This window comes from Danio rerio, chromosome 5 (assembly GCF_049306965.1).
Source record: "Danio rerio strain Tuebingen ecotype United States chromosome 5, GRCz12tu, whole genome shotgun sequence".
Lineage (NCBI taxonomy): Eukaryota > Metazoa > Chordata > Actinopteri > Cypriniformes > Danionidae > Danio > Danio rerio.
Window position 1 is genome coordinate 25,109,275 of NC_133180.1, and position 8,192 is coordinate 25,117,466.

At 37.9% G+C, this 8,192-nt stretch overlaps 1 long non-coding RNA gene across 1 annotated transcript; it reads right to left on the bottom strand.

Moving 5' to 3' along the window:
* Positions 1-4,137: 4,137 nt before the first annotated feature.
* LOC110438646 (uncharacterized) lies at positions 4,138-7,270 on the bottom strand. The gene is made up of 4 exons (XR_011015353.1): positions 7,202-7,270; positions 6,969-7,056; positions 5,648-5,794; positions 4,138-5,026 (listed from the first exon to the last, which is right to left on the bottom strand). It is a non-coding gene; the product is annotated as an uncharacterized lncRNA (long non-coding RNA).
* Positions 7,271-8,192: the final 922 nt, after the last annotated feature.

The window sequence follows — 8,192 nt, forward strand, 5'->3', positions numbered from 1 at the left end:
CAGTAGCAGAATAAGCGATGTTCAGCCCTCAGAGAACACAAATAGATGCATATGACTGATAACATGGATTCACACGCGTGCATGTCTGATAACCTGCGTCTCATGTTCAGTTTAATAAAGACATCTCCTCTTTTCACGCTGTCTCACTCTAGTCTTCTCGCTGTCCTCCTGTCTGTCCCCTTGGGTCAGGTGTAATTTACATTGAGCGATGTGTGCGTGTGGATGGACAGGGTCATTAAATAGAGGGCTCTAGAATGACACATGATGCATAGCAGCGGTGGAACCGTTATATTGTGAGGTGTCTGGAGCCCTGTGTGTGTGTGTGTGTGTGCGCAGAGTATGTGTGTCCCATCACTCAGGTGCAACCCTAATGGAAGGCCCGTCGCTGACAGGCGCTGACAGATCACCCATCCCATAATGCCTAGCTGCAACAGTCATTAGATAGCCCTGCTAATGTCTGACCTCTTTCACTGTTCTTCTCATCGCTCATCTGCAGAAAGAGGGAAGGTGAGAGAGCGGAGAAAGATATGATGATGAAAGGAGAAAAACAAGTTGCTTCAATTTCTTTTCCTGTCTAGATTAGAAGTAAATCCAGATTACGTAAGTGTGAACAGTCTGAGCGGGATAGAGAAGTCATATAATTATCCTGCACATAAAGGAACACTGGATACTCCAAACAGTAAGTGACATCATCATGTTCCCATTACCTAAAAGAAAACACACACACACACACCTGTGAAACAGAAACTGAAGCCATGTGTTTCAGGCCGTTGCTGCAGAGAAACATGGCTGCCATCACTTCCCATTAGGCTGTAGGCAGATGAAATGCTGAGAGACATTAAGGTAATGTTACAGCCCAATAAAGTATTTAAAGACCCCCAGGGGCACGTTCTCATGGGGACTGAGGAACCAATGGAAAGAGAGGGAAACAGTGAAAGAGAAGAATAGTCATGCTAGAGGATCTCAATTTCTGTCTTTGCATGGCCATGCGATTGTTCTCAGTTTGAAATAATAGCTAATTAACAAGAAAATACATTGTATGGCGTTAACATCTGACCTTAAAGGGACAGTTCATCACCAAAACCCTGTCATTGTTTACTCACTCTCATATGACTTTTACTCCCAAACTAAACATGAAAGGAAACAAGATATGCTAAATAATGTTCAAAAGTTTTAAAAGTCTTAAACATTACACTGGACTATTCCAAGCTTTAGAAAAGACAAAAAGCTGGTCATATGGTGTCTTATGTTTTTATATTTCAATCTGAATCCTCATAAGTATGTTTTTTTCTGTTGCCACATATAAGTGTAAATAGTTCTAGGGCTCTATTTTAACGATCTTAGAGCAAATTTCAAAGCACAGGGCACAAAAACATTAAGGGCATCTCCGAATCAACTTTTGCTATTTTAAGGACTGAAAAATCCACTTTGCGCTGCAGCGCATGGTCTAACAGGGTTGATTTTATTCTCTGAATGAGTTATAGGTGTGTTTTGAGAATAAACCAATCAGAGTCTCATCTCCCATTCCCCTAAGAGTCTTTTTTCACTTATGAAGATATTTGCATATTGCTGTACATCCTGTGTGTATTAAGCAATGTTTCAGCGAGGCACACAACCGATACACTCTGAGCTGCACTTAAGACCTCCTCTCTGCTGGTCTATAAAGCAGTGTATTTTAAAATAGCAACGCACCAGCAATGTACCTTAACACACCTCCTTTTTTAGAGCAGAACGCCTATGAGCGCAAATGCATTTGCTATTGAAACAGGGTGGTGCAACACGTCAAAACAACACTTGCGTCAAACTGAAACTAGCAAACAACATTTGCGTTACGCATTGCGCCAGGTGTATGATAGGGCCCCTAGTCTTTGAATCTGATTGGTCAAACAGCATTCCTATTGCACTTACACTTGTAAAAAAATCTTTATGGGTATCTATGTCTCTTGGAACCACGGGATTTTTTGATAATGGAATTATATATTTTTTGTATAACTGTTATTACAATGGACAACATTATTTAGAATATTGAAATGGTCTTCCCAGTATGTTGTTCCTTTTACTTTGTTCAAATGAACCTTTATGAACTTATGAGCCTCTTTTTAAAGAAAATGAACAGCATTTAAAAAATGATAGTGTAAGTTTATTGTAAAAAAATACTACACTAAATGTTTTATAGTTTATGTGTATAATTTATTAATTTTAACATTTTTAAGTTATGCTACAAAAATCAAGGTTTATGAGATTTTTTTTTTGGCACTGTAGAAAAAATAGCCAATGGGTGTCACCCAATTTACAGATTTTATGGATTCATCACAAATCAGTCACCAAATAAGAAATCTTCAATGTCAGACCTTTCAAATGATATGTGTTTTGCTTAGAGTACACTCTACCTGTATTAAACATTGTTAGTCTGTGTTTTAGGGATTTTTTTACTGTTTTAACCCAAATAATGAGCAGTCTGTCAGATGAAGAAGAACCAGAGTCAGATTCCAATAAATAAATAAATGAAGTTTACTGAAGATAGTTTGCATTTTCATCAGTAGAATGAGTTCCTAGGCCGCTCTGCTTAAAATCACAAATCAATAACAATTATACTCTCACATAATGTCATTAACTGCGTCATACATATAGGTGTTCTTACCTAATTGGTTAAAACACAGATAGACTAGGAACATTTCCACGTGGGTGTGTGCGTAATATTCTGAACAATATCTTAAGCATCAACGTCAGACATCCACTAGACCAGGAATCAGCAAACTTGTTACTGGAGGGCCGGTGTCCTGCAGATTTTAGCTCCAACCCTAATCAAACACATCTGAACAAGCTAATCAAGGTCTTACAAAATCACTTTAGACATTTTAACTCATAGAAATAACACTAGAAACGGTTGTTTCCAGTCCTCAGCCCTTCCGTTTCACTCGAGGTCTCCGTGACCTCTTAACCTAAGTTGGTGGCTCCTGAAAATAGTTACAAAAAGACAGGCAGATGCACTGAACATTCTTATATTAAGCAATGTGGTAACTTTATTCTTAATTTAAAAAAAATTAGAAACAGGATGATGAGAAAAGGATAAATGTTGATTCATGCTGAGATGGATTGGAAGGCAGAAATCCGAATCCTTCAGTGTAATAAATATTTTTTCAGCGACTACATTAGACAACAAGTACATAAGAGACATTGGTGCCCAAAATCACATATTTTCTGTGTAGGTTAGAAATGACTTTCTATGTATAATTGTGTTGTGTAAATGCAGTGTAAATGAGCTACACCTGTCATGATGTTAATGATGTTTGACTAAAGCTGCAGTCACACTGCACTTTTCACCCTATAGATATGTGAATGCAACAGACTGGAAATGCAAGTTAGCGCGACAAATTTTGCATGTTACTGCATTCGAACGTTTAAGCTTGGTAAACTCTGACCTGTGAAATCGCATCACATGATTGCATGAAACCAACAGAAGATCAAATCATGACCTCTCTATACAAAAATTTGGAGCAGTCGCTCACTTTTTAATGCCTACTCATTCTGTTTATTACCGCTCCTTTTCACAGTGCCATATGAAGAATTTTGTAAGCTCAAACTATTGTGTGACTGTAGTTTTACAACACATGCGAATCACTTCACCATTAATCAAATCCATCACTAGTCTATGGCCATATGGTCAGCAAGAAGCAGGTCATCCATTACTTTTTGCCTTTAGTTCATTCTGTAAATTTTAACATATTTACCTTATTTATTGCTATTTTGGAGTGCACTCTTTTCTGCGGTTGTTTTAGTACTTCTGATTCATTTGCCTATTGTGAAATGACTCATAAATGGCAATTCACTAAATCATCAAGCTATTTGCTTTACAAACATTAGTGTTTATGACAATAGCAATACAATCTCACCGAAAAAACGCTATTCGTATGATCTCATTATACAATTTAGTACAATTTGCTTATCCCCAATGACGATTGGCTTAAGGGGTACGGTTGGGTGCCATGCCTCCTTTTTAAATCGTACATTTTCATATGACTGAACTGAATTAGCCACTAAACTGACAAAATGTAAAGCAGTTATGTTTTCTTGTGAGATCAGGCTGGACAATACATCAACATTTTAAATAATAAGAAAATATAAGTTTACACCATCAAGCTGAAAAATTTGCTGTTTTTAATGGCTAAAAAAATCATTGGAAGTGAATGAGACTGGAAGCCTTGAGCCAATAAAATTCCAATCTTACAAGAATAAGTTCAATAGCACTAAAGTAGCTGTTTTACATACTGTATTTCACCATCTTTGTAGAGAAGTATGCATATTTACATAGTCAAAGAACAATCAAATATCTTATGGGTTTGGAACAAGGGTTAATGATAAGTAAATTGAGGTGTAAAATATACCTTTAACTTGTTTGTTGTATGAAAGCAAGTTTATCCAGTGGATGTGAAATTGAGAACATAACAACTAGCAGATAATTCTCTGAGGCTTCTTCAAGTTAATCATCAAATGGGACATCCTACATGCAGATTTGAACCTTAAACATGAAAAAAATCCAAAATGCAGTCACATTGTACAGTACCATGCTTGCAACGATAATGATCGCACATCCATTAAGAACGTGGTCGAACGACTGTCCAGGAAATAGTCTGGCTGTATTGATTTCTCACAAGCCTTTTTATTGCATTGCAGCAAATAGCTAATAGCCCCGCATTCCTGCTCTATGGTGAATTATTAAACAGAGTGTTTTGTTATGTGTCAGTAACAAAGTCATTGTGGATTTATTGTAGCTGATATCCGATGCTCCCAAAGAGTCGCACACACCAGCAGTTCTCTGATCCTCTGTCAGCGGCGATCAGGCCAAACGGAAACCAATGGCCTATAGACCTTACAGACTAACATAAAGCTAATGCGATGTGGCCAGATCTATGCGAGGAAATCTATGGCGTTTACTGGGTGTAATGGGCTAAAGATGGAGGAGCCGCTTCACTCACAGGTGGAACAGAATAATCTTGCACATAATTTCCTGTGGTGAGACATTCGACTAAAACACAGAGAGAGAGAGAAAGAGAGGATATTAAAACTAGAGAGAGATTACTGCAGAAACAATGACTTAGAAAGTGATAAAGCACTTGGCAATGACCTAATGTGAACAGAAGAGATGGGGGGAGAGAGAGAGAGCAAAGGATGATAAAAGCAGAGAGAAAGAGAGGGAGAGAGGCAGAGAAGTAGAGGAGTTAGTTAAGATTCAGGAGGGCTGCAGTAGGCCTATCATTACCATACATCAAGACAATAAATGAGGCTTTCAGCGGGCCGTAATAAGAGTTTGATAAATCATCAGGCGAGAATTAACTAGACGTCAAAACAATGTGCAGGGCCTGATGGATGGGAAGGGTGGGGGCCAGGACACACATTAGTCAGGCTGGCCACTGACACACACTCACACACACTCTGAGGGTGGGGGCCGTGCACACATTAGTCAGGCTAGTCACTGCCGTGCACACACACACACACACACACAGGAAAGGGGAGGAGAGAAAGCCAACAAGGTCACAAGAAAGTGTGTGTGCAGAAGAAGGTCAGAGGGGAGATTTTGATCAAAGGAAGAGGTGTGTGTTCGGTTACATGCAATAAAGATGGACTGGAAGACGTGTGTGAGGCTTACATGACAGAAGGTTAAATGAATAGTTGAGATTCGGTCACTGCTTGATCATCTTCATGTCATTCTGAACTTGTATGCTGTGGTTTTTGTCATGGTACACAAAAGGAAAACTATTTAAAACATTTTACACAGCGACTGCACCAGTCGAGCCTGAGGACAAAACAAAAGATGAAAGGTTTATGAGTGGAACTGAAAGAATTATATCATCTCGTTTGTGCTGAAGCTTAAGTTGTATATGGGTCAAAAACAAGAGCGGGTTTTAAACATCAATATACATTATTATTATTTACACAATATGCAGTTTTAGACTACTAAGTTATTTTCATTAACTTTTAACTTCATCAAAAGATACATTTTCAACATCAAAAGATGTACAGTAAGAGCTAAAATCAGTGACCCAAAATGCAATTTGAAATGGAAAATGAACAGAAAACTGTTGTGATTTGTGAGCTATAGGTAGAGACAGACATTATCCGCTGACTTATTGTGTGGAGTTTGCATGTTCTCCCTGTGTTTGCGTGGGTTTTCTCCGGGTGCTTCGATTTCCCCCACAGTCCAAAGACATGCGCAATAGGACAATTGAATACACTAAATTTGCTGTAGTGTATGTGTGTGAATGTAAGAGTGTATGTGTGTTTCCCAATACTGGGTTGTGGCTGAAAGGGCATACACTGCATAAAAGATAAGTTGGTAGTTAACTCCGCTGTGGCGACCCCTAATAAATAAAGGGACTTAGCTGAAGGAAAATGAATTAAAATAATAAAAATATCTTCTTTTATGTAAGGTTTAAAATGCAAATAATATTAGAGCAGCTCTCTTATACAGCCACTAAAATTGTGAGAATATTACTTTACAAACTTTTTTTTGCACATAAATCATTGAAATATTTGCATATTGCCTATAGAATATACACGATATATCACTTGTATAGTTTTGAATAGGGAAAAGTGTAACACCTAACAACACGTAACACAAGATTTCAGTGACAAGCAATTTGACTGTCTGCACCAAAAGTGACTTAATATGAAAGAAACATTTGAATACCGGCCACTGCACTTCCAACGCAATGATGAAGGCTTTTAATCTAATTTAAGCATATTAAACCTCTTTAACATTATTAACGGTCTATGAGTGACTGATGTTGTTGGTTTGCACTGAATCGCTGTTCTATATTTAATTTTCAAGCCGTCTGCTAGTTATTTTATTTTCAAGATCTGAGAATATCTTGCACTGCTTTAAGTAGTATTACAGTAAGTGTCATGTAAAATGGTATTTAAATTTACATTGGGAGCATTTAACACTGAATAAAGCACATAACCTGTACCTGAGGAGATCTTTGTCGTAGTAGTATATGCTGTTCTTCTGCCATGGCATGATCTCGCTTCTTTTGACTACGTATTAGCTTGTGCAACCTGAAAAAAATGCTGATGTAGTTTGATTCGAACATTCATAATTGTAACTTAAGACGATTGATGTTTAACTTTATCTGTGATTCCGGATAAAAAATTTAACCATGTTCTGATGTGTTGCTCTTGCAGGCTGCTGGAGAACACTCACATTTAACTGCACTACAAATCCCATCATGAACTTCACTCACACACCTGGCCTGGATCCCCTATGATTGCAAACAGATACAGCTGAAGCTGTTAAGGACTAATTACAGACTATTTATACACCTCTCAAACAAACACAAACACACCATGCTGAGTCTTGTTGATTATACCCTTTAACATTTCTAAGCATTTCCTGGGTCTATCCGTGTTTGGCCCTTGCTTTGTTTCCTTGTTTACATTGTCTGCCACCTGTATCGACCATTTGCCTTTGACCTGACTACGCTTTTGGAATTTCCTCATGCTTCTGTTTGTTCCCTTTGACCATTGCCTGCCTGGTTAAGTTTTCAATAAACTGCACATGGTTTTACAGTTACAAAGCATAAGCTTGGCAAACAGTTTTTGGAGAGCTGGATTCCCCATTCAAACAGAATTGCTGAGCATATTGCCCGAGAGGTATTTTAAAGATGACCACCGTGTAAAATGACTTGCCTTCAAGGGATCAAGGATGGGCTCAGAAATCTGTGGAAATCCATTACAAATTCCCTCTGGGAAACTATAGGCAACTGTTATTGAACAGATACTTTTTTATACGTGGTTACATGAACTACTCTAATTTCCCTCTTCTGTGTGTTGGTACTTTTTGGAGTTTACAGCGCTGTGAACCATTGCTCAGATTAATTAAAAAAAACTCCTCAAAGTATGAGCAATACAAATATATACAGTACCGGAACAAAATGGATGTGAGTAAACAATGACAGAATTGTTATTTTTGGGTGAACACTCCTTTTAACAAAAAGAAGCCCTCGAAGACAAATGATCGACCAGAGGAAAGAGGGTGAGAAGAATGAGAAAATAAAAGAAAGAATGAGAGAAACCCAGATCTCTTGGCTTAAGCAGTTCCAAACAAAACAAAGTGAAAGCAAACAGTTTTGAACAAATGAACACTGTGTCTAATCTTGTAGTAATCTAGAATACGGTCCGTTTTCTACTCAGAG